The 20467-nt window shown below is 42.4% G+C and overlaps 1 long non-coding RNA gene across 1 annotated transcript; it reads left to right on the top strand.

Annotated features, from left to right (window-relative positions):
* Nucleotides 1–15798: 15798 nt before the first annotated feature.
* LOC141107257 (uncharacterized) lies at nt 15799–17451 on the top strand. The gene is made up of 3 exons (XR_012235844.1): nt 15799–16343; nt 17170–17299; nt 17382–17451. It is a non-coding gene; the product is annotated as an uncharacterized lncRNA (long non-coding RNA).
* The last annotated feature ends 3016 nt before the right edge of the window (nt 17452–20467 follow it).

The following is a 20467-nucleotide window of genomic DNA, read 5'->3' as shown; positions in this document are numbered from 1 at the left end:
TAGTGGGTGTTTGAGCATTATGTCCGGTAAGTACCACGTTGGGTCATGCGCTTTTGGTATGGCTGAGGCTATAGTAGTGTATACTGCATTATGGTCAGACCACGGAATCGGAATTATATCTGATGCAATAATTTCTGGTATCATTCCTATTGTTAGAAAAATATGATCTATTCTGGTGAAGGTTTGATGAGGGTGCGAGAAATAAGTGAATTTCTTTTTCATTGGGTTACTTTCTCTCCATGAATCTACCAGATTGTATTTGGAAAGAAGTTGAGAAAAAGGTAATCTAGAGGTTATTTTGGATGGTGTAAAAGGTGATTTATCTAGAAATGGGAGGAGGACCTGGTTCGAATCCCCACACATTATCACTGTTCCTATTTTGTGTGTATTAATCACTTGTAATATATGTGAGAGGAATGGTGTAGGTTGTTTGTTAGGAGCGTAGTAGGAAATCACTGTGATTGCTGTATCCATTATATAACCCATGAGTATCAGGTATCTACCTTCTGGGTCTTTAATTTCTGATGATAAGGTGAATGGCGTGGATCGGTGAAATGCAATTAGAGTTCCCCTTTGCTTGGTACAGGCAGAAGCCGTGTAAATATGTTGATAAAAAGGAGAAATATATTTTGGAGTAGAATCTTTGGTGAAGTGTGTTTCTTGGAGGCATACTATGTGAGCCTTCTTGTTATGGAAAGTACGGAAGGCTTTGGTCCTTTTTTGAGGGACATTTATTCCCTGAACATTCAGGGAAAGTATATTCAGTGGTGCCATGGCAATAGATCAAATAGTTCTGACTTACTTTTTGTTATGTAGAGCTGACTGCGCAGATCAACCTGTGTGGACTGAAGAGATGAATAGATAAAAAAGAAACCAGTGAATTCTGGAGTAAAGAGTAAACAAAAAACATATGAGATTAGATGATACATTGTGTAAATAATTTTTTGCAAGTAATCACAATTTACCCGTGAAAGAGAATAAATATCTCTCTCAGGGGAATAAGTGCCTTCGTCACACTCCCACATAATATGGTTGGGAGAATGAGGAGGGCTAATGGGGGTACACGGATCTTCCGCTTACAGGAGAGAAGTGCTTTGTCAAAAGACATCAAAATGATGTTTCATTAATTGGAGTGCAGAATATAGTTTTTGTTGAAATTATTTATTCTAGGGTGGTTGTATATGGTTAGTCTTGCCCTAGGCTAAATAATTCAGTTAGAAAGGTACTGTTAATAACTTTGGTATTGATGAAGATAGTATGAATTATTTTGGGATTTTAACCCTTTTAGAGTAAACAATTACATATTTTATTCATATGTAACTGTTTAGATATGTTAACTCATAAAATTGAGGTTGTATTGCTTCAGATTAGAATAAACAAAAACATAATTCTAGGAACTAGTTAGGTAATAATATATTTGTTTTAAGAAAAAAAAAGAAAAAGCTTCCATTACTTCTGGATTATTGAACATATTTGTCCTAAAAAGTAATAAATCCATTGTTATTACCTGATAATATATAACTGAATAAGAATTTCCTTATTTCACATATATTTTAAGGCTATATGAATCAGAAGTAATAAGAAATATAACTGGAATGTAACATGATCCCACACAATGTGTGACTATCAGAATGCAGTTACATTCAGTTATAAATACAGGTTTTTTTTATAGAGAACCATCTCTTAGTATAATAAATGAAGAGATATCAGGAATTAGGATGTCAGTCCATTGAATCTTCTTGGTCCATGGATGATGTGGCATAACGGCCTCTTTTGTGAGAATGATGATTCCCATTTTGTTCTGAAATTTTCTGGGTGCTGCCTGAAGGTGAAGATGATGCCATTCTTCTGCGTGTGGGAGTGTTGCTGCTTGTGGGTTCTGTCAGATTTAATTTTAAAAGGGTTTGTTGTAGTTCATCTGCTTATCTGCTTCTGTAAATTGTATCTTGGTAGTTAAATCTGACTGAAAAAGTGAAGCCCCATTGATACATAATGTTGTGGCGTTGCAGTTCCATTAGTTGGGGTTTCATGGATCGTCTTTTAGTAATAGTAAGTTGGGATAGGTCAGCAAAAATTTGATAATTGTGTCCTTGAAAATTAAGTTCCTTTTTTTCTCTTGCAGCAATTAGTATTTGTTCTTTCGTTCTGTAATAATGAAATTTTGTGATTATATCACGTGGGGGTCCATCTTTCTTTTTGGCTGTGAGGGCTCTGTGTACTCTGTCCAGTTCTAAACGTTCAATAGGGATATCTGGCTTTAGTTCTTGTAATAGAGCAGTAATAGTAGATTGCAGGTCTGTCACAGTTTCAGGTATTCCCCTTATGCGCAAGTTTGAACGTCTGGCTCTATTTTCGTAATCTTCAAGCTTAGTTTGAAGTATTAAATTCTCTTTTTTTAATTGTTCCAATTCTGTTATATTTTCTTGGGTTGTAATTTCAATTTCATCCATTTTTATTTCTAAGGCTGCGGTGCGGTTTCCCAGCTCTCTTATTTCTTTGGTTAGGCTTTTTGTTATTTGGTCTGAGGTTTGTTTTAAAGCCTTATGAAGCATCTTTTCAAATTGTAATAATATTTCTGGGGATGCTGAGGAGGCTTGTGGAGAAGTTTGTGAGAGGATTTGTTCTGTATCTGACTCAAATGGAGAGTCTTGCTGTGACATTTTCTGTCTGTGAGAGCGCCCTGATGCTGTATCTTGTGAGGTGACTGGAGCTGCTTCAGCTGCAGTGAGTGCCTGTGAGCTCTTTGTGAGGTGATTTTTATTTCTGCCACGGTTTCCTCCCAGTACCATATTTCCTGCCCAAACTTTCACAGTTTGTTCCCAGGGGCAAAAAGGTTCAAATGGATACCTTTTGAGTCTGCAGGCTCCGCTTTGTCCTTCTCTTCTCTCCTCAGCGGTGTGGAGCTCTAACAATGCATGTCTACTCCGCTAGGCTCCCTGACCTGTTTGGACACGAACATTTTTAAAGGTTAATATGCCCCAGGGGACATGTATCAATGCAAAAAAAAGTTTTAAAAATGGCCGTTTTTTCGGGAGCAGTGATTTTAATAATGCTTAAAGTGAAACAATAAAAGTGAAATATTCCTTTAAATTTCGTACCTGGGGGGTGTCTATAGTATGCCTGTAAAGTAGCACATGTTTCCCGTGTTTATAACAGTCCGAGAGCAAAATTACATTTCTAAAGGAAAAAAAAGTCATTTAAAAGTGCTAGCGCTAGTGTCGGCTATTAATGAATTGTCGGTCCCGACAATACACATAAAAGTCATTAAAGTCATTGAAAAATTAAAAAAAAATGCGTGGGGGTCCCCCAAAATTCCATTACCAGACCCTTAAGGTCTGGTATGGATATTAAGGGGAACTTCGCGCCAAAATTAAAAATAAAATGGCGTGGGGTTCCCCCCCAAAAATCCATACCAGACCAAGGGTCTGGTATGGATTTTAAGGGGAACTCCGAGCCAAAAAAAAAAAATGGTGTGGGGTTCCCCCAAAAATCCACACCAGACCCTTATCCAAGCATGCAACCTGGCAGGCTGCAGGAAATGAGGGGCGGCGAGAGAGCATCCCCCCTCCTGAACTGTACCAGGCCACATGCCCTCAACATGGGGAGGATGTCCCCCTGTTGATGGGGACAAGGGCCTCATCCCTACAACCCTTGCCCAGTGGTTGTGGGGGATCTGTGGGCGGGGGGCTTATCAGAATCTGGAAGCCCCCTTTAACAAAGGTGACACCCAGATCCCGCCCCCCCATGTGAATTGGTAAGGGGTACATCGTACTCTTACCATTTCACAAAAAGAAAATGTCAAAATGTTAAAAAACCACAGGAGATGGCTTGGGACAAGTCCTTTATTAAAAATAAAAAATAACAAAGAGATTCCAGCGATGTAATCCAATAAATTCATGCTCTTACTCTAGCGATGTAATCCAATTCTCCATCTCCAGTGATGGATGATCTCCAGCGATGGATAATCTCCAGCGATGGATGATCTCCAGCGACTCCAGCGAGGAACACGCACATTATCCTGCCTCCACCGGAGGCACCCAGCCAATGACGCGGCGCTAGCTTGACAGCTCTTATGCAGCTGAGGGCGGGGCCACCCGTCATGTGACCCCGCCCCCCCTCTGACAAGGGGAGACCCCGGGTTTCCCAGTGACGTGTACGGGTTACCCCACCCCCCTCTGATGCAACGCAGGATTCCCATTGCATCAGAGGGGGGCAGGGTCACCCGTACACATCACTTGGAAACTCCAGCGTTTCCCCTTGTCAGAGGGGGATGGGGTCACGTGACGGGTGGCCCCACCCTCAGCTACATAAGAGCTGTCAAGCTAGCATCGCGTCATTGGCTGGGTGCCTCCGTGGAGGCAGGATCCTGTGCATGTTCCTCGCTTGAGTCACTGGAGATCATCCATCACTGGAGATCGAGAATTGGATTACATTGCTGGAGTAGGAGCATGGATTTATTGGATTTATACAGCCTGTTATCACACATTTCCCGTTGGAAAATCCGATCATGTGTACGAGGCTTTATAGTGATATCTCTCAATACAGACAACAATATGAGGAAAGGGGGAAGCAAACCACAGCACATAGCAAGCCTGATATTGATGTGTTCTTATAGCTAATCAATTTGAACCACTCCAGGCATTACACAGCATTTTAAAATTAGTAAAAATGGCACAGAACACTGAATGAAGTGCCTTAAGAATACATTTCTGTACATCATCCTATCCAGGCTTTATTCTATCTTTGAATTGTTTGTAACTTTTGAATAGTGAATGTGTTCATTCAGTTTTATAGGTAGTCTGTAAAAAATATTTTAAACACTCCTTTTTTGCACTTTGTCCTTTGTTGAAAATATTTGCTTCCAGTCTATTTTCTATTTTCTGCAAATAGGCGCTCTTAAAATTAAACATCTTTGCATTTCCTGCCAGCTCTTATTTTTTATGGCTTAGATTAGAAAAAATCATGTTATGGTCACCATTCCTTAGATTTTACTTAATAGGAATATCTATATAAGCTGTGCATTGTTTGAGATTAATAGATCCAGAACAGCATCATTTCTAGCTGAGATAACTTAAAACTGTCCCATAAAATTATTCTGCAATAAGCGAATGCATTTCAGTACCAGCAGCACAATCTCATCTGTAAATTTCAGGATAGTTAAAATCCAACAATATTATAACTCGCCATCATGTGCAGCACTTTCCATTTCTGTAAGAAGCTGAGTCTTTACTCCCTTAATTAAGTGTATCTAAACCCTGAGAATGATTTTCTCTTATTTGCTCTGTTAAATATATCATTGTATTTTTATTTTTGTTTGGAGATGAAGAGATGGTGTTCTGTAGTTATGTCCTATGGTGACAACATTGCTCCTCCATAGATACAGTACAGTGAGCATATTCAGCCTTAGGACAGGCAGTGTGGTACCGGTAGTAGTAGTAGTTGGGCCGAACCCCCCCCCCGGTTTGGATTGCACCAGAACTCCCGAACAGGGAAAAAGCTTGGCCTCCATATGCTCAGATAAGGGTCTGGTATGAATATTGGGGGGACTCCACATTGTTTTTTTTTTCCTTAACAGTTCCCGACTGGCTCACGCAGATATACTGTGGCAGAATGGCTCCCCTGGGCGAAATCCTGTATGGGTGCATCCTTCCATTTTTTTGGCATGCGCCCGCTGCACAGAGAGGGACCCAATGAGTGTGGCCGGCGGGCACGATCACCGCCGGCCACGCTCGATTGTGTGCACAAGTGCCAGCACGTGGATTTGTGTGTGTAAACTGTCAACTGTGCTGTCAGGAAAGAGGAAACATATTGTTTTTTCCTACTAAGTAGGAAAAATGATATGTCTCCTCTGCTAGTCTCTCCCATCCCCACACAGTTAGAACACACTGAGGGAACACACAGTTAACCCCTTGATCACCCCTAATGTTAATCCCTTCCCTGCCAGTGACATTTGCACAGTAATCAGTGGATTTTTATAAATGTCAATGGTCCCAAAAAAGTCTCAAAAGTGTCCGATCTGTCTGTCCCAATTTCGCGCTAAAAATCAGAGATCACCACCATTACTAGTAAAAATAAATAAAATATAAAAATGCCATAAATCTTTCCCATAGTTTGCAGATGCTATAACTTTTGCGCAAAGCAATCAATATACGCTTATTGCGATTTTTTTCGAAAAATATGTAGAAGAATATATATTGTCCTAAACTGTTGAAGAAATTCATTTTTTTTTTAAATTGGGGGGGGATATTTATTAGAGCAAAAATATTGTTTTCTTTTCAAAATTGTCGCTCTTTTTTTGTTTATAGCGCAAAAAATAAAAACCGCAGAGGTGATCAAATACCACCAAAAGAAATCTCTATTTTTGTGAAAAAAAGGACGCAAATTTTATTTGGGTACAACATTGCATGACTGCGCAATTGTCAGTTAAAGCGTCACAGTGCCAAATTGTAAAAAGTGCTCTGGTCAGGAAGGGGGTAAAATCTTCCGGGGCTGAAGTGGTTAAAATGCATACCAGACCCAAAGGGCCTGGTATGGACTAGGGGGTGGGGGGACCTCACGCAGTTTTTTTCTTTTTATATATATATATATTTTGTCGGCTGGCAATTTAAAGATTCTATACATTCTACAGATGTGACACTTTATAGGCAGACTAAGGGGATCCCCCAGGCACTATATTTAAATTCATTTTTCATTTTCATTTAATAATAAACAATGAATGACGCCCTCTTGTGACGTCACCGACCCAGCATGCACTGGCCAGTTATGTCGCAAGGAATGGGGCCATCAGGTGACATCACCAGGTGGCCCCGCTCCTTACCTATTTAAGAACTGTCACTCGCCAAAGGATGCATTCAGCTGTCAGCCTTCTTTGTGGGTAGAGCTTTTTTTTTCGGGTCTGGAAGGTGTTGTGATTGACAATGGATCTACATAAGGGGGACTTTTTATTACAAAGGACTTGCCAAAAATGTGTCTCATGTTTTTATTTGGTTTTGACAATTTTTTTGATGAATGAGTAGAGGTAAAAGGGACCCATACTCATTCACATAGGGAGGGGTGGGATCTGGGGGACCCTTTTGTTAAAGAGGGCTTCCAGATTCCAATAAGTCCCCTACCCCCTGACCCCCACAACCACCACCCAGGGTTGTCGGAAAGAGGCCCTTGCCCCATAAAAGGATCCTTCAGAAGGAGGCCAACAGGCTACCTCTCCACCTGGCCTCAATACAGCACTTTCCTATAAACCTTTCTTATAATGACACATCATTCTAACTTTCCAAATGCTATTTTCCATATGAAGCTCCCTTTTCTTTTGCCACCTTGTGCCAGTGGATAGGGTGGGGATTTGATTGATTTTTTTGTACTAGTCCTTACTTACCTATATGCATGCAATGCATTTGTCTGTATATATGCAGTTTTGCCTAAACAGATTGATCTCTGTATATATGATTCTTCAGGTTTATGCTAATGTTTTATTCTATTTATTCTTTATTGCGATTCTTGTGGGACCGATAAGTGGCCTCTTCGAGCTGGTGCCGCTGTGTGCTAGGTTCCAGGTGCATATAGCCGTAGACAGGGGGGTTCGGACGTCCCTGCCTAAGAGGGCGGAGTTTTCCATCCGCCCTCCTATGCTCCTCACGCTTCCCAGCATAGTGTGGGCAGTGCGTGCGCACTCTCTATGGGGGTGTGCGTGCATCTCTGCAGAGATGTCCGGACCGGAAGTGATGGCGGAGGTCATGTTTTGACCTTTTCACTTCAGGTAGGACTGTGTAGATTTAAGATGGGAACGCTGGTGTGTTGTCCAACAGACACACTCCGCGATCCCACGTCAGAAGTGGTGGATGCTGGCTGTCCCTACCAAACTCCAGGACCTCTTGATCCATCATTAGGTGAGCCGTATTTTCTTATGCCTCCCCTCAGCTTTATGCTGATGCTGGCATTTTGTCATATGCCCTTCATGTATGGAGGGTTTCATGTTAATCTATACGGGGTATGTGCATGCTATGTTTTGGCATGTATGGTATGCCCCCACTCTACTAACCGATTAGTACCGCTCTATAGTATCCCCTAGTGTATTATTTGATAGAGGAGGTGACATATTACTGATATCTTATCACCACTTACTCTGACCCTATTTGAGCTGACTTAAGCTGGCACTTGAATACTAATTATAATATAGACCTAGATCTCTGATATCTATTTAAGTTACTATATCTAAACTTTTGGCAATATAACATTTACAATTTAAATGGTGTTTTATTTTGGATTTACTTTTATTTTCCTTATTGAAATTAGGTTAATTGTTTGGACACCTGTTGTCAACCTTGATATGAGTTGATACTACCCATATTATCCTGCCATATAGGAATATAATTCTCTTATTTCCCACTGATATCATATCTCGGGGCAATTGATTTAGTATTCCTTGTGTTTTTTTAGTGTATGTATATATATATATATATATATATATATATATATATATATATATCCTTGCAATTTTTCAACAATTAAAATTTTTCCCTCATTAATTTCTCTGCCAGACTTCTGCCCCTTCTTCTGCATGGTCCAATCCCCTTGTCGGCACTACCCATTGGGATATGGTGGCTACTTTTTTGTCTTTCCAATTTGCAATAGATAGGTGAGCAAAACTATGTCTCTTATTATGTATTCTTTTTTTATGGTCTGTATTTATTTATCTATGGCCGAAATGTATTGAGAAATTATAATAATTACTTATATTTTGTATGCAATTTAGAGAAAATCAATGATGTCCTCAATGCCCTGACGAAGCAAAGTGTATGCGAAACATGTTGGCTGGCTATCATATATATTCTCTGAACACGAGCTATTGCATGGTCATCTTGACGTTTGACTGTAAACTTCGTAATGTATATTTTAAATATGTCTAAATAAAATTTACACTTTTATATTAATTATCGCTGGATTGGCTCACTGTTAAACAGACATAATATCTCCCCTTCAAAATCCCATAATTTTAGAGAGAGTCCTACCTCCCTCTTTATTTTTTGGTCTGTTATTTAGGGATTGGGAGTTCTGTCATGCGCGGAGGCTAGCGGGACGGACATGTCAGGCTAGAGCTCCTGCAGAACAGCTGATGAACTTCAACAAGCGCTCCAAGACCTCAATTTAATAGATGGGAATTCATCTAACACTGCTACAAGAAGAAGGTCAGCTTCAGCCTCCTCCCTCCACAATGCAACACATTCTGAGGCAAGAAATGGAAATTTTCATTCACATAAAAGAGGACGATTTGCAACCTCACCCCAAGGACAAGATGACTCCATGGACTGAAGAAATTCATACATATCATAAAATTTATCGGTTTCTGTTAAAATAATACATTTTTAGGGTCAAGAAAAAATTTAAGTGATGCTTTAATTTTGCTTATTATCCCACATAAGCACCATGATATATATCTCATAAGTTGAGATGCATTGAAAAATTTCGTATAAAACGTATCTATCTCTATGAATTATTTCTATTTTTTTTAGTAATAATTAATTATCCTATTTGATCCCTTTTATTTTTTTATTCTCTTCAGATTCAATATTAATATATATTGAATTTGTTGCTCAAATCAAATATTTTTTTTTTTTAATTTCTATTTGAAATATTGGAAATTTTCCTTTTTCTTTCTCAGCCTAAGATCCACTATTACTTACGGACTAAGTAATTATAGATCTTCCATTTGTTAATATTGCCTAGTAAAAGTTTTGAGCGTTACTTTGTAATTATATAGTTATCTTCTGTTTTGAAACTAAATAACAAAGTTTGTGGGTAATCCATTTTCACTGTTCTGAACACACTTTGATTACATCAGCAATGTGGATAATCTTGTTTTCATAACTTTAGCTTTATAAGATACATTTCTGAGGGATTTCTCCTCTCATTTAATTTTTTACTCTATTATTTTAGACCTTAATATATATATGACTATGAAATATATAGATAGGGCTAGAACTATTATAGGACGTACACACAGTCGGACTTTGTTCGGACATTCCGACAACAAAATCCTAGGATTTTTTCCGACGGATGTTGGCTCAAACTTGTTTTGCCTACACACGGTCGCACAAAGTTGTCGGAATTTCCGATCGGCAACCACGCGGTCACGTACACCACGTACGACGAGACTAGAAAAGGCCGGTTCAGAACCAAGCGCGGCACCCTTTGGGCTCCTTTTGCTAATCTCGTGTTAGTAAAAGTTTGGTGAGAGACGATTCGCGCTTTTTCAGACTCGTGGCTTTCAGATCGTTTTCTGCCGTTCAGTTTGTGCTTGTGGGTTTGTATCTGCTCTTCAGTGCGTGCAGCAAGTTCCGCGTGACTTTAGGTAGTCATTGTATTCTTGTTCGTTCGTTACTGGTTTTCAGGTCGCTCTTCACAGGCCTTGCTGTTCTTCAGTGCGTTCTGTTACTTCGTTCTGAGCAGCCGACCGTTTTCTAGCCATGTTTTGTATGCGTACTCCTCGTAGAGTTCGTGCTGTGTGGGGGCTTGGTGTTGGGGTCCTGACCTTGACACAAGTCCAGTCCATGAACAGGGTGGGGAGGAGTTCATGGACCAAGAATTGGTTGCTCCAGCGTGACCAGTTCTCTCATATGCCTTTGCTCCGTGAGATCCGTGAGAATAATCCTGATGATTTCAGGAACTTTCTCAGGATGACGGACCCCGTGTTTCACTGTTTGTTGGCTTCGCTGACCCCTTATATTAGCAGGCAGGATACCTGCATGAGGCAAGCCATCACTCCGGAGCAGAGGCTCGTCGCTACCCTGCGGTATTTGGCCACAGGGAGAAGCCTGCAGGACCTCAAGTTCTCGACAGGCATCTCCCCCCAGGCTCTTCTTTGTGGACATTTACTGCTTGTGTTTGTTTTAGCTGACCCTGACAGAAATGTGTGGAGTCCAGAAAATGTTGTGATTGTGTAACCTTACAAAGCACTGTTGGCTGTTATTTACTAAATGCAAAGACACTTTTCACTACAAGTGCACTTGCAACTGCACTGAAACTGCACTTGTAGTGCAAAGTGGATTAGCCCTTAGGAAATAACACCCATTTTCTCATAAAAAAAACAATTACATCACCCCAAAAGTGTTGTAGTGTTGAGACAATAATCCACACATTCTTGATGAACAATCTTTTTAATACCTGCACAATCACATGTGCATTTACCAAAGGTTTTTCTGACAAACCAACATGTTTGTTGTATAACAATTTTTGTGGTGTCATTATCCAAAATCAAAATGTGCATTTTATAGAAAACAGGCCTGTGTAAAACCAACAAGAAAGACACAAATCTTGATCTTACAAAGTTCACATTTGGTAGAACTGGAAGGCAATATCAGACATGAGTATTTAGGAACTGTGATATAGCGTTCAGATGGGGTGAAATCACCCCTGGAAAAGCCAAATTTGGAAGATGCATACAAATTTCACAATGTCAACATGTGCTATCTGCCATCATGGGGGATCAAGGGACGTGTTTTGGGGGAGAAAGCCCTTCCTCACCGCTACTTTATTATTGAGGAAGGGGTTGCACCCCCAAAACACGTCAATTGATCTCCCGTGATGGCAGATAGCACATGTTGGCACACTGTGTGCATCCTCCAAATTTGGCTTTGGGAAAAATCACAAAAACATTTCGCACATTGTAGCACACAAAAGAAGAAAGTGATTTGGAGGGGTTTTAAACTCGCCCTAAAACATCAATGATGTTTTTATATTTTGGAATAACATCATTGATGTTTTGCTTGATGTTTTCCAATTGTAAATTACACCCCATGATCTCCCCGATCAGGATCTGGGCACTTTCGGATGTGAAAGGATCTTCATCCACAACCTCACGATCACCTAAAAAGAGAGGAAACCCAAAATAAATTAGGTTTCAAAAAAATGCCGCCATCTATCTCTTATCTGAGCCTGTGGTTGCAGACACTCACCTGTTGTGGTGACTAGTTCCACCACGTCTTCATCCTCCTGCTCAGCTTGTGTTGGTGTTAGTTCACCTTCTTCCAGAGGTGGGGGGTCTGTGGTCTCCTCGGATGAGGGGTGTCCTCCGAGTCTTTTCTCCCCTATGTAAAACAAAAATGGTATAATTAGCACACAGATATTTAATGTCAGAACTATAAAGATGAAACATTGCTTGGAAGTGGGGTACAATGATCTATTTTAGCAGAGTTCCAAGATGTATATTTTTTATTGGCCTTTGTCAATCTGCGATACTTTACCTGTTTAGTACAAGCTTCACAGATGTAGCCCCCCTAGAGTATACACTGGAGCACCTGTGTGCCCCCCCTAATAAAAATGGTGTTCTTTTGTCCCACACTAGTGCTCCAGTGTCCAGATGTGAAAACAGCTGCTCAGTGTCCTCTCCTTACACAGAATCTAGTTTGCATTTCATTCTAGTAACAAAGCCATCTACACAACCCAATTCTTTGAAGACAAGTATAGGGCGTCAAAATGGTGGCCAAATGCATATGGCCTAAACAATGGTATTTTATAGTCCAAAAAAAAAATGTGTGATCCTAACGAATAATGTGCCCATGAACATGAAAGTTGCCATTTTAAACTGTACAACAGTTCCTAAAAGAACATGCACGTAATAAACATAAAGAATAGGAACACAGCATAACTACTTACTTTTTTGCAGCACTCTCCAGATCTTTCTGTACTGCCCATGTTCTCGTAATTTCAGGTCCGACCACCGCTTCCTGAGCTGATCTTTCGATCGTCGTACCCCAAATTTCCGGTGCAGACTTCTGACCACTTTTGCCATGATCTTGGCCTTTCGGACATTGGGGTTGGGGTAAGGCCCATACTTTCCATCATAGTCGCCCTCTTCAGGATGTCCACCATCTCCAACATATCCCCAAAGGACTTATTTGAGTCCTTTAATCTCATTCTGGATAGGGGCGTTTCAGGCTCCGGCCTTTCCTCCTCCTCCTCCTCCTTGTTGCTACAATTAGCACGATCCTGCTGTCTATCCGCCATGTGCTCTTCCCCCACTGCGCCGAATGAAAAGGGGCTGGGAATAGACTAGAAAGAACATCAGGGGCGGGCGGAGTTATACGCATGCGCAGTGTGTATAAATCGTAACACGCGCGCGTCTTACGTACGATCTGTGAGCGGAGGAAGGAGCATCGGAGATGCCGATCATGCTAACGAAGGTAGGATCTAAACTTGGGCCTATACTGCTTCGAAATGGAAGCCTATATTGTAACAAGATTAGGGGAGTTTGGCCTGACATTAGGGTTTGTCTTGTGTTGTGTCTTGCAGAGAAAATGGATGGGTTCAACGACCACAATTTCCTGCCCCTGTTTATTGACAAATACAGGGAGCTGCCTTGTCTGTGGCAGGTGAGACACCCCCACTATAATCACAAACAGAAGAGGCAGGCAGCGCTGGAGAAACTGCTGGAGTTGGTGAAGCCGGTGGTCCCCACAGCAGCCATCCCCTATTTAAAAGCCAAAATTGGTGGCCTGAGGAGCACTTATCTTAGGGAGCGCAAGAAGGTCACAGATTCCCAGAGGTCCGGAGCTGCAGCAGATGACGTTTATGTCCCCAGGCTGTGGTACTACGAGAGACTGCGATTTCTGTCAGACCACACTGAAGTCAGGGAATCCCTCTCTACTCTTCCTTCCACACTTCCTGCCATACCAGCTGAGGCTTCCGATGTCCAACCTGGGCCTTCCAGCCAGGAAGAAGTAGAGGAGCCCAGCTGGAGTCAGGTATAGCATTCTTCTACAGATTTCTGGGCAATAAATAAATGATGTTTACTAGATGTTATTATTGATCATTAATTGAAAGTGTTTTACATATCAATAGACAGTAGTGGGCACCCAAAATTGGGACAAGAATGCAAAATGCTGGGCTCAGAAGGATAGTCTGTTATATTTGTTAACATTCAATTTGTAACAGTCAGTAGGTGAAAATTGTGTGTGATTGATGTAAAAAATACTAAAACTATGTCCCTTTTTCATACACAGGAAGACCTCAGCCAGGAGGAGGTTGTGGAATGTGGCAGTCAGGAGGAGGTGGGGATTAGTGTCAGCCAGGAGGAGGCGGGGCTAAGTGTCAGCCAAGTGAAGCCTGGGACCAGTCGCAGCCTGACTGAGTCTCAGGTTCCTCCCCTCCGCCTGCCATACAAAAGGGCCAGGAAGGCCACTCCCAGTCCTGTGCAGGATTCAGCATACAGGCTGATCCAGGAGGCTTCTGCGTCCCTCAGAGCCTTCCCCAGTCCTGAAGAGGCCTTTGCCTGCATGGCTGCCACCAAATTGCAGGGCATGCAGGAGGGCCAACGCCGGCTTTCTGAGGACCTGATTTATAAAGTCCTACGTAAGGGGGTGAGTGGGGAACTAACACCCAAGATGGATGTCATTGAGATGGACGATCCTCCTCCTCCTCCTCCTGCTGCCACAACTCCACCACCACAGCCAAAGCCTGTAAGGAAACGTGGAAGGAAGACCAAAGAGTGATTGCCCTGGGTTCAGTCTGGTCTGACAGAAGATGCAGTCTCTCGTATGACCACAGCCTGGGGACACAGATGTCATCTGCTGCTTTCCGGATCTCTGGGACTTCTGGACCAGACTGCACTCCCTTAGATATGGACTCCTCAGGCCACCAATTTTGCTTTTAAATAATTGATGTCTGCCCTGGGGGTCCAAGGCTTCGCCAATTTCTGCAGTTTCTCCAGCGTTGCCTCCCTCTTTGTTTTTTTATAGTTGTGACCCCTTAATAAAATTTTTTTAGGTAAATTCTACTCTCCTGTGTGTGTTTTCATCCAAAAAGGACAGTTTGTTGGTGACGATTCAGGTACTTCTAAAGTACAATGTGAAATTAACAAGGGACAACACCACCAAACAATCTCCTACAGATTAAATAGAACAACATATCAATGGTGTTGTGTTAACTTGACACAAAAAACACACACAAAAATTTTCTGGAGTACAAATAAAAATCCCAAAAACAAAAAATAAGCCTGGAAAAAAATAAAAACCAAAAAAAACCCCACCAAAATAATGTTGTCAGATGTGACAAATCAAAATATATTGAGGGAATCCCGATAAATAGTAAAGAAATAAGTTTGTGAGAAGTGTGTGTGAATATGAGCAGCAAAACTACTTAATTCTTGTCACATTATAAAGAAGAAGAGAGTGCGCTGTATTAAACCATTTTGAACATTGCAGCATGATGAAAGTGCTGTATCCATTGCGAACGCTAAGTTTACCAGAACGAGCTGTCCCGTCTCGGAATTTCTTCTGAGCATGCGTGGCACTTTGTGCGTCGGAACAGGCCACACAAGGTCGGAATTGACGCGATCGGATTTTGTTGTTGGAAAATTTTATCTCCTGCTGTCCAACTTTGTGTGTCGGAAAATCCGATGGAAAATGTCCGATGGCGCCCACACACGGTCGGAATTTCCGACAACACGCTCCGATCGGACATTGTCCATCGGAAAATCCGACCGTGTGTACGGGGCATTAGTCCTCATGCACATGGACGTTTTTACAGCCGCATTTTTGAGCGTTTTTTACAGCTTAAAAACGCCTGTGTATGTTAGTCTATGGATTCATGCCCACCTAGACGTTTTTGAGCTGCAAATGGCCTAGGCGTTTCTAAGCTGTAAAAAAAACCCAGGACCAGTGCATTCCGAAGCGTGGCGCTAGAGCTGTAAAAACGCGAAACGCGGAAAAACGCACAAAAACGCACAAAAACGCGACCGCTGCGTTTTTCCGCGTTTTTTAGCTCCAGCGTTTTTTTTGCTCAAAAAAGATGATTGGACACTGTAATCTCTGTAAAAACAGGAAATTCCTGTCTGGACACAGGAAATTCCTGTCTGGACATTACCCAAGAGTCCTTTGCACAGCCGTGTGACTGTGCTTAGTGATTTCAAGATGGCAAGTTCTGTGTCACAAGTGGAGCTGATAAGCGCTGTACAGGCCCATCCTGAACTGTGGGATGTGGCACATCCACTTCATGGAGACCACATCCGCAAAGTCAAAGCCTGGGAGGACATCAGTGCTGCCATTACCCCTGGCTGGGAAGAATTGCGAAATGCAGAAAAAAAGGAAATAAGTAAGTCTATTTTCCTTGAATGCATGATCTGTTTGTGTGTAATGTAAATGAAGATTGCATATTTAACCCTTTGTTTTCCATGTTATTTTAGCCAAAATTCTACAGTGCCGCTGGAAGTCCCTATGTGACCGTGTCAGAAGGGACCTCACGGACGAGGACAAGGCGGCACGTAGTGGAGCACCAGCGCCAACTAAGAGACCACACGTCTACCACACCAATCTGCTCTTCTTACGGCAAAATATGCAGAGCCATACCAGACCGTAAGTTTTTGTTTTTTTTAATATGTTTGCCTATGTACATTGCTTTTCAGGCAGTATGTTCCATGGCTATTGTAACCACTTTCCGAACGCCACATGTACATATACGTCAGCAGAATGGCACGGCTGCACAAATGGGCGTACCTGTACGTCCCTTTTAAGTTGCCGCCTTGGCAGTGTGCTTTCCCATTGCGAGCACACCGGCGATCGTCTCAGGGAGAGGAAGAGGTTAACACATTCAATGCCAGTGTAATTTTTACAGTAATCATTGCAATTTTAATCGCACTGATCGCTGTGAAAATGACAATTTTCCCAAAAATGTGTCAAAATTGTCCAATGTGTCCGCCATATTGTCGCAGTCAGGCTAAAAATCGCTGATCGCCCCCATTACTAATAAAATAAAAATTAGTAAGAAAAATGCCATAAAACTCTCCCCTATTTCATAGACGCTATAACTTTTGATAAAAAAAAATTATTAACTGAAATCTGTAGAATACATATTGGCCTAAACCAAAAAAAATTTTAGATTTATTTATTTTTTGGGGGATATTTATTACTTAAAAAAATTTAAATTAAAAATTTTTGAAAAAAAATTTACACTCTTTTTTATAGCTCCGAAAAAAAAAAAAAAAACCCAGAGGTGATCAAATACCACCTAAAAAAAGGTCTGTTTGAGGGGAAAAAAAGGACATAAATTTTTTGGGGAGCCACGTTGCACGACCACCATTGTTAAAGCGACGCTGTGACAAACTGCAAAAAGTGCTCGGGTCTTTGGCCAGCTAAATGGTCCGGGCTGAAGTAGTTACGTATACATTTGTATTGTCTGCAGGACAACTTCTAACATTAGACTGAGAGAGGTGGATGCAGAAGAGGCAGAGGTTGAGAGACCAAGCAGTCCCATGACAAGCACTGGATCTCCACGTCCAATCAGCGAGGGAGGTGTTGAGTGCACAGACGAGGTAACTGCTTAGGTCTGCCTGTCTATCTCATTGTGTGTCTGTCCATGTACATGTCAATGTAAACATTTTTGTTCTTTTGCAGGAATCGAGGGCTTTGGAATCCGCGTCTCCTGCCAGTCAGCAAGGTGGAGAGCATCGCGGTTGTGGCGGTGTTCGTGGCCGTGGGTGTGGACGTCAGAGGAGGGGCGGGTTCAATCCGGAGGCTGATGACAGAGTGCTAGCACTGCTGCAGGAAGTGCGGCAGGAGAGGCGCAGTATGGATGCCTTTTTAGACACCAACAACCCACGCGCCTGCTTCTGCCGCAGCCTTTACCACATCCTGGAGGACATTGGGGGAGACCAAGAGAAGCTTTGTATGGATCGCGTGTACGCTATTGCAATGCAATACCGACATGCAAAATTAAGTGCCGGGCCATATAATGTTTCTCATGATCCCCCAATGGCCCCTGGGACCTCAGCAGTGCTAGCACCTCCCTCTCACTATCAGCCCCCTCCTCAACTCCAACCACCACCTATCCTGTCCCAGACCTCGTTCTATACCCCGCACTCCTATGCTGAATTCCCACCTTCCACCTCCCATTTTCAGCGATCATACCCTGTACCCCGCTACCAGCAGGATTTTGGGAGTGATCGCCAGGCCCAACCATTACCCCGTCCCCAATCCCCACATCCCCAAAGCGATCAAGCATCCACCACCACCTATCACCAGTTGTGATCCCAAAATAAATTTTTTTTTGCTTGAAATACCAGTTGTGATCCCAATCCTTTAATAAATATGTTTTTTGCTTAAAAAATAAAATGTGTTCAATTTGTCTTTTATATGATGCACGACAGCACTCCTTTGCACTCTGCTTGCCCTGAAGTGCAAAGGACTCTATCATACTCTGCCTTCGGACAAGCGTAAGCTAGCTCTTTTTTGGGCTTAGCCTAGGCTTACCCCGAAGGCAGAGTCAAATTGACTTGTTGAACAATCGTTGATAAATGGACATAAAAATAACAAAATTCAATTTTGAAATGCTTTATTTAAAAAAACTCAAGAAAGCAAAGGTAGATGTATTCCAAATATTTTTTAGACATAATCATTTTGCCATGATACCTCTCCATCAGGGGATTCAGAAAATTCTGCAAATTGGTTTCGAATGCTCATGACACGTGCAGTTGAACATGTCATAAATTGAACCCTCTGAAGTTGGTTAATGGGCTCCTGTTCAACATTATTTCTGTCACTGTCCCGCAGAAAATTGTGCAGAACACAGCATGCCAGGACGACTTTAATGGCGTTGTCAACATCCAACTGCATACTTGTCAGCAAAACTCGCCATTTGGCCGTGCACACCCCGAATGCACATTCAACAACACGGCGTGCACGGCTGAGCCGATAATTGTAGATTTTTTGTCGTCGGCTAAGACCATTGCCACTGTATGGCCTCATAAGATTTTCAGCCAGTCCAAAGGCCTCATCTGCCACCATGACTAATGGCAAGCTGGGTTCTTCAGTGCAGGGTAGAGGCCTGCTTTCAGGAATATTGAGTTGTCCCTCATGTAGATGACGTCCGAAGGCCGACTCACGGAATATGCGGGCGTCACCTTGGCTTCCATATGCTCCCACATCAACAAAAAGAAATTTAAGGTGTTCATCGGACAATGCCAGGAGGACCACCGAAAAATATTTTTTATAATTAAAATATGACGATCCAGAGTGGGGAGGCTTCTTCACCCTGATGTGTTTCCCATCAAGGGCTCCTATACAATTTGGGAACTGAGTTTTTTCCCAAAAAGTGTCCACAACTGATTCCCAGATGTCTTCTGTTGGCTCTGGCATTACAATGTTATGCAATTCCTCCCATATTGCCACACATGTTTACTTTATTATTTTTGACACCGTTGAGAGGCCAAGGAGGAAGTAATGATGCAAGGAAGCATAACTTTGTCCCGTGGCAAGGAACCTAAGATAACATAATAAATTTAGTTATTGAAAGAGAAAAATATAAACATAACTAACCCTAACCCTAAGTCCTAACCCTACCCTTAAACCTAACCCTATCTCCTAACCCTATCTCCTAACCCTAACCCTATCTCCTAACCCTAACCCTATCTCCTAACCCTAACCCTATCTCCTAACCCTATCTCCTAACCCCTAACCCTAACCCTATCCCCTAACCCTATCTCCTAACCCTATCTCCTAACCCTAACCCTATCTCCTAACCCCTAACCCTAACCCTATCTCCTAACCCTAACCCTATCCCCTAACCCTATCTCCTAACCCCTAACCCTAACTCTATCCCCTAACCCTATCTCCTAACCCTAACCCTATCTCCTAACCCCTAACCCTATCTCCTAACCCTAACCCCTAACCCTAACCCTATCTCCTAACCCCTAACCCTAACCCTATCCCCTAACCCTAGCTCCTAACCCCTAACCCTATCTCCTAACCCTAACCCCTAACCCTATCCCCTAACCCTATCTCCTAACCCTAACCCCTAACCCTATCTCCTAACCCTAACCCTATCCCCTAACCCTATCTCCTAACCACTAACCCTATCCCCTAACCCCTAACCCTATCTCCTAACCCTAACCCTATCCCCTAACCCTATCTCCTAACCCTAACCCTAACCCTATCTCCTAACTCTAACCCCTAACCCTAACCCTATCCCCTAACCCTATCTCCTAACCCCTAACCCTAACCCTATCTCCTAACCCTAACCCTATCTCCTAACCCCTAACCCTATCTCCTAAGCCTAACCCCTAACCCTATCTCCTAACCCTAACCCTATCCCCTAACCCTATCTCCTACCCCCTAACCCTATCTCCTAACCCTATCTCCTAACCCTAACCCTATCTCCTAACCCTAATCCTATCTCCTAACCCCTAACCCTATCTCCTAACCCTAACCCCTAACCCTAACCCTATCTCCTAACCCTAACCCCTAACCCTAACCCTATCCCCTAACCCTATCTCCTAACCCTAACCCTATCTCCTAACCCTATCTCCTAGCCCCTAACCCTATCTCCTAACCCCTAACCCTAACCCTATCCCCTAACCCTATCTCCTAACCCCTAACCCTAACCCTATCTCCTAACCCTAACCCTATCTCCTAACCCCTAACCCTATCTCCTAAGCCTAACCCCTAACCCTATCTCCTAACCCTAACCCTATCCCCTAACCCTA

This window comes from Aquarana catesbeiana, linkage group LG09, assembly GCF_042186555.1.
Source record: "Aquarana catesbeiana isolate 2022-GZ linkage group LG09, ASM4218655v1, whole genome shotgun sequence".
Lineage (NCBI taxonomy): Eukaryota > Metazoa > Chordata > Amphibia > Anura > Ranidae > Aquarana > Aquarana catesbeiana.
Note: the sequence above shows the minus strand (reverse complement) of the source record. Positions and strands in the feature narration are given on the sequence as shown.